This window comes from Homarus americanus, unplaced genomic scaffold (genome assembly GCF_018991925.1).
Source record: "Homarus americanus isolate GMGI-L3 unplaced genomic scaffold, GMGI_Hamer_2.0 scaffold34360, whole genome shotgun sequence".
Classification (NCBI taxonomy): domain Eukaryota; kingdom Metazoa; phylum Arthropoda; class Malacostraca; order Decapoda; family Nephropidae; genus Homarus; species Homarus americanus.
Window position 1 is genome coordinate 5798154 of NW_024739403.1, and position 7426 is coordinate 5805579.

Sequence of the window (7426 nt, forward strand, 5' to 3'; positions counted from 1 at the left end):
TTGGTGATAGATTGGAGGAGGTGTAAGCAAATAGAATGGTGTAATGAAATTAACAGGTAGACTGATAAATGTATGGAGAGAGAAAACCATGTCAGAGAAGGCAATGGCAGGGATATACAAGAAAATTTTTGAACCAATATCATTATGATGGATGAAGCAAGGACTCTGGATGCAAGAGAAAGGAACAAATTGAAATCATTCGATATACTGTGCTTGAGAACAACAGGTGTAAATAGGTGTAGCGAATAAAAGATACAGAAATACTGTAAGGTAATTGTGGTGTGAAATTGGAAGAACGTATGAGCTGAGAGTTCTGAGGGTATTTACAGTTGGTATGGATGTATTAAGAGAATAAGAAGTGAAGATTGATATTAGAGTATAAACCAGACATGGATGGAGAAAGGGAGAGAGGAAGACCGAGTAAAAAGTTGGAGGGTAGAGTGAAGGTTGCATTAGAAATAAGGGAACGGATATCCAGGAAGAAACATTGTGAGGAAAAGTGGAGGAAAGGCGTGCTATCATCAGGTAATCATGGCTAACCCATGCAAGCGTGGAAAATGGCTGTAAAATGTAAACGTTGATGATGATAATGAATAAATAAATAACAAAATATAAAGTGAAATTGTGCGTGTATAATGCTCATTCCCATCCACCCTGCTTTAAGCGATAAAAGACTTGAAAAAAGAAAAGAAAAGTCAATGGTTTTCAAAAGTTAATCGGATCAATCTACCCACTCATTAATACTGTATAAGAAAACCAAGATATTTCTTTCTTCAGATTTAAACTTACTCCAATTATTGTGTGGAAAAACTTTAGCACAAAATCCCCTTACAACATCACAGGAATCTGATATGTCCATCAGATATCAGAAATTGTTAGGTATTATTAATCTTCATCATCTTCCCACTTGATGAGTCCAATGAACGTGCTTTAGGATTATGTGGATATGTACTCCTCAAGTAATAAGTGACTCTAGCATTCTGGCCTACCTTTAACAATATCACTTCCTCTACTTAATACTGTACAAGCAGTATCATATGGAGTTTCATTATGAAGTAATACATGTTATTTTTCTCATTAAGTAATGAAAGAAAAAATATTAGTAGTGCAAGTTATAACCAAGAGGTTTTGTTTTGTGTTTTACAAGAAATTCTGGACTTGATAAAAGTTACTCTTCGAAACGGCTCTAGCCAAAGGTTACGTAATAGAATTATTTTCTAAACTTTTCTTCTTTAAATCTGTTTCCCATCTATGCATATAAATAATATTTTCCTCATTGGCCTGAATAATTGGTGCAGAGTAGTTTCACATTTGAGAGATTTCTGGGTATATTGGGCCGAATTTTCCAATCCCAGGAAAAAATTGCACATCCTCAGAATTTTCCGTCTAAATTATGCATCTTGCGCCACTACTACGGAGGCTTAACTGCAGTCGGACAGACGCAGAGCTGTATTTATTTAAACAAACTACTGTACACATACAATACAGTACTGTATACAGTATTGTAAAAAACTAAATATACCTATGTATACACAATACCTGTACTGTACTCACCAACAGATGCTGTTGTCTTGAGCTTGTGATGCAGGCAAGTCAAATGGTGTTATGATGATACAGGATGGCTTGCTTTTTCCTGTACCACCTACAATACTAGGGCATCTGGTGCTGTCACTCTGCTGTGCCTCTATGAAGGAGGGATTATACACACACCATTTACTGTAGTATACATACACCCTCTACACACTAGCCTACAATAGGCATACACTGTCCACTCTTGTTATGTACAGTACTGTACATACAGTAATTTCACACTTCTTGAATGTACAGTACAGTATACATAAGTGTAATCACTTTTTACATCTTAACATTGCTTTAATGGTATTCTTGGCTGATTGTATCCTGGTACAGTAATGTACAGTACTGCACAACACACATCGTATGTGAAAACAGCAATGAGCAACGAACAAGCTTGTATAATGCAGCAGACAGTGAACTAAAAGTGTTGGGAAGCTTGAGTGTGAGGAGATAGGCTGTGAGATATATCAGCCAATCATATGCATTCCATGAAGTCACATGACAGTAGTAGCCAATCGTAGCTCATGAGCACTCTGAGCCTACCCACCAACACTCTCGGCACGTGTCGGCACATGTTACAATCTCAGAAATTCTTATGAATACCTGGAACGTAGAGATTTTCTTGGAATGCAATTTTTTTTCTCCTGACTAATGGAAAGTTCCAAGGATCGAAGATTCTGGCTACCGTAATGGGGAGATTACTGTGTCATTCTCTCTATACAGGTAGTATACTGTATGTAATGCCTGCTTCCCTCTTACCAGTAACTAAATTCACTGGAGGGATGACCACATCAGAAAGCTGCTTTATGCTGTTATAACACTCACCTTATCTGTTCATCACAGCCTCTAGGAATTTCACCAAACATGATAATATTGATTCTAAAATGTCAAGTGTATAAACTATTGTATTTGATATGACCTGTTTCATTTCTTACTCTGTTAAATCTTGTTGTACAGTACAAGGCTTACTGGAAAATTAACATATTAAGGCAAGAAAAGAAGCTATTCTAAACACTTAAGAGGTGGTATGAAGTTTTTTACCCAACCAATTACAGCACCTGTATTATACTTCTCTCACTGGCTTTTCTCAACGTTTACCAAGAAATCCATTTCCTCGTGATGCAGTATCATCAGATCACCGCATGTCTACTAATATGGGCACTTAAAGTGTATTTATTTTTTATTACTCTGAATGCATTTACAAAAATTCAAGTTACACATTCACACCCTTCCAAGATTCTTCTATGACTGTGATGAAAAGTTAAGTTTTCTTGATCTCATTTTTCATACCCTAATATTTATATTTCCAGCAGCATCAAATACACATTTTTTTCTGTTTTTAACTACTGTATAACTTGGGGGGGATTACACGCACCAGGGTCCTATGAGGAACTAATATTTATCTATTTATTCTCTATTTGAGTCAGTATCACCACATTAATTGAATGCTAATTTGATTGATCATGAAGCTCCAAATTTAATTCTTCTTGAAGTTCTTAAGTTGATCTATTAATGAAACTCCATTTATTGCTCCATTTTCATAAACAATTCTTTTCCTCCGTGTATGGTTTGTAGTCATTCCTCTAGTCTGATGAACTGTGTAGTTCAGCTGTATTCAATTCACTTTCTAACCCTATTTTGTGTATAGATTAGCAGCTACTATATAACATTATACACTATTTATAATGAGTTTGTATAATACCCCATAGATTGCAGAGGAAATTAAATTTGAAAATGTATGGTAAAAAAAGCTTCGTGAAATATTTTGCATGATTATACTTGTATTTGAGTAGTGTTAAAGATGAGTTATACCAATGGACCAGAATAACATATTAAATAGCTCTTTAGATATTAATATTTAATCTGAAATATAATTATAATTTTGTCAAGGATATACTTGTGGTTCTGTACTGTATAAGCTTGAATAACATCACAGATTGAGAATTTTTAACACTAACACTCTGTAAATATGTAAACTTGTAACCCATAATTTGGTGTAGTTGATTTTAGGATTTGATTGGCTTTTGTACAGAAAGTCTTTAAACTGTAATAATTAATAGGACAATCTAGTATTTACAGTACATGGTATTTTTTACATGAATGTAATTATCTAACAGTGAGTGCATGCTCAGTGAAGCTAAATAAGGGATTAATCCTTAACCTCTTCACTATGGGGATGCCACTTTTCATATTTTATTGGCTAATGCCAGACTATTTCATTCAGGAGAGAAGGGACCTCATACACAAGTGGTTAAGGAATTCTCATGTGATATTTTCATAGCACAGTAAAGTTTAAGAGGAGCAAGATGTTATAAAAGTTAATAGTGCAATATGCCTCATTCCTTGTACCATACTGAAATTATCCAATTCGTACATTTTTTTTTTTTTTTTAATTTACAGCAGAAGCATATGCCTTGGTTTACCCTCAGCCTACAACCTCTAGCTGGGTGTTAGCTGCATACTCATATGCCTACCGGGTAATTGTTTTATGAAGGTCTTTGAGTTGTTTGCCTTCATCCAACTGCTATTATGGTGCTTTAGAATACAAGAGTAAAAAACATATTTAATTACATTTACCCAGAAGCTTTATTTATTGGTAAGTGATTCTTTTATTTGAGACTTTATTGTTTATGAGGAAATTTAGTCAGTTATTTTATAAAAAAACAGTTTGTGAAAGTTACTGTAGCTGATCTATATATGTAATTACACTTTTTTAAATTTGTGTTATAATGTGTGTGCAGTGCGATAAACACTTTCTAAGGTGGTGAATAATTTAAGTACAGTATTTAACTGTTAACCCAGGTCATCAAGAAGCTAAGTAAATTATTTCATATGATAATTAGTATTTTATGTGCATATATCCACCTTCTCAATCCCATACACACTGAGTGAATTAGTGCACAAAACCACTAAGAAAAATTATAAATGAAATACCTGTACACTACTGCAGTGACAAAAGAAAAAATAATAATTAAAGTGGGTAAGTAAACACGTTTATCCAATACAAAAGCTATAGGTAATGAAACTAGGTCTATTTATATCCTCAAATTTATTCTCAGACCATTTTGATCACAGCTTAAAAGCCATATTAACAATGGTTTAGTAAGTCGTGAACATTACCCCCAGTTGTTACTTTGCCAACTTCAAGTATGTTTTCTCATGTTTCAGTAGTAATGATCTGCATTAATTAGTTGGGAGGAAACTGGTTACATAAACATTTATCTGTTATTATAAATATTAACTTTCAATTTAGTAACGGTAGATATGAGATTAGATAATTTAAGTTAATTTAGATGTTATACTAGAAAAAGGATCATTTTAAAGATGTGTCCTTGAGAGACCAGAACTGATCAACCAATCCATACAGGAGTCTATAGTAATTACAGTATACTGTAGTAGGTGCATATACTGTATTGAGGTAAAATTTGATGCATTTGAATTATTCGCAAATCATATCAGATTGACTCCATTTTCTACATGTACAGTACACTTGTTAATTTATTTATATTTACATATAATCCACAGAAGATGTGTTTCTTACTAAAAATCTTAAATATGGAATTTTGAGCCAAGCTAATACTGTAGTGCTTCTTTTCATATATTTTTTTTAATTGGTATACTGTATTATATTCATATGTTGTATGTACTGTATTAAATTAAGATCTCCAGTGTCAACTAAGTATAAAGTGATTATTTTTTTATTTTCAGCACTTATTCCACTTAATAAGTAGGTAATTAGGTATCTAAATTGACTGTCAGTAGTATTCCTTCAAGTCTTGGAGAAAACCTCTCATTTCTGCAAATTGGTTTTATTCACTGAATGCAAATTGAGTTGCATGGCAAATGCAGGAAAATTAGATACCGTAGGCACATTTGGACAATCAAGTGTGTGCTTTGGTAGTACAATACTGTAACGGTACATAAACTTGTAATTAAATTTTTGTTCATGGGACAGGATAATACTTTAATAACACAGAAAATAACATGTTGGTCTTTTACTAATACTTAAGAAATACTGTATCTTCAAGACCTTATTACAGTATTTTCAAGGAAAAGTTTATTAATGCTGTATATATTGCACACTCGTCAAGAGTCATCATTATAGTACTGTACTCCAAACCACAAAGTTAACACAATAAATCAAAATAACCAAAACTTAATGCAATACAATAAATCAATGTAACCTTACAATTTAACACAATAAATTAAGGTTAGTTACCAAATTTAACATAAAATCAAAGCAATGCAATAATCTTTATTCAGAATTAGTTTACATGGCTAATGCAGTACTACTGTACATTATGAAGAAATCAATCACTGATGCAGTTTTATCATCCAAATTATCTACTGTATTCTATTTGCCTTGGATGGGGTTAAGCAAAACTATATTGTATTGTAGTGATCATTTTATTTATGTCTATGTTTATGCTTCGATAAACATTCAACAAGGCGAGACTATTTAATGTCATATTTCATTGTAGAGCACAGGTAACTTTTGAAAATTCTCATTCGACTGATGGAACACTTGGATTTGCATGAAGTGACTGGTAAGGTTGCACTGATTTGGGGCATAATATATAATATGTTCAGATTAAATAATAGGGAGGTTTGTCTGAGTGTAGCTGTCAGGGAGTTAAGCAGGTCAGACTCCCAAGCATTCTATTTCTGCTGCCAGTTCTCCAGTTCTGCTGCCAGCTCTCCAGTGATGGAATATCACTGACCATTGACTCTTTGTACTTCAGAACATTTTTCCTCCATTCTAAGCCATTCATCAATAAAGATGGATTAGGAGAGAGACCTTGAAGAACATGATGTTGAGCTGGAGAGATACGAGTTTCGAGTTCACAAAGCAAATGAGAAAGGAATTGTGATGGCACAGTGGAAATACAGTATTCTCTGGTGGAAACTGCTGGCATGTTAGAGCTATTAATATGCCTTCTGTTTATAGGAAGTATAGATGATTTAAGGGCATTAACTGATTCAGCTAAGGCAACAGCTTCCGTGTAACAATTGTCACCAACTTGACCAATACACAGATTCTAATATCACCGCACTTGTTAGATAGCACAGATGACACTTCAGTTACATTCAGGAGCCAGTGCATGCCCAGTATTTGCCAAGAGTGCGTAACAAAAATGTGACCCATCGCCCAAGCGGCTAACGAGCCAATCAGTGGTGAAGAGGATAAAAGTAAAAGTATCTCTAACATAGCTGTCAGGGGCGGATCCAGGAATATCAAAAGGGGAGTCCAAGAAGTTGTGGGTGAGAGAACAAGGTGAGCACAGCAAGCCCATCCAGCTGGGGGGGGGGGGCTATAAGCCCCTCTCCCCTTGAGAAAAAAAATTGAAATCTGACCAATATCATGGACATTTTGAGGCCATGTGCACTTCATATTAGGAGATATTCTGAGGTCAATAGTAATTACTTTTTGTTAAACAAAAATGTCTGAGTACAATACAATACTGCATAAAAGAAAATATATTGGAATTTTCAATTGAAAAGAAGGGTCCAGACTCCAGGACCCCCCTGGATCTGCCCCTGGGTTGTGCATACAGTCAATAGTGCATCCTTGAAGGCCTCATGGAACAATCTGCTAGAGAATGTTGTGATGGTACCGAGTGTGAGCTCTTTCAAGACCAAACTGGATAAGCACTGGAGCAGGTTCAGATACATTCTGGAGCCAGTGCATGCCCAGTACTTGCCAACAGTGTGTAACAGAGACGTGACCGATCGCCCTAGCGGCTAAAGAGCCGATCAGTGGTGAAGAGGATAAAAGTTAATTTATGCAATGAAATGCATTGTGACAGTAATTGGTGATATCAAATTCAAATTGCATACAGTAATTGCAAGA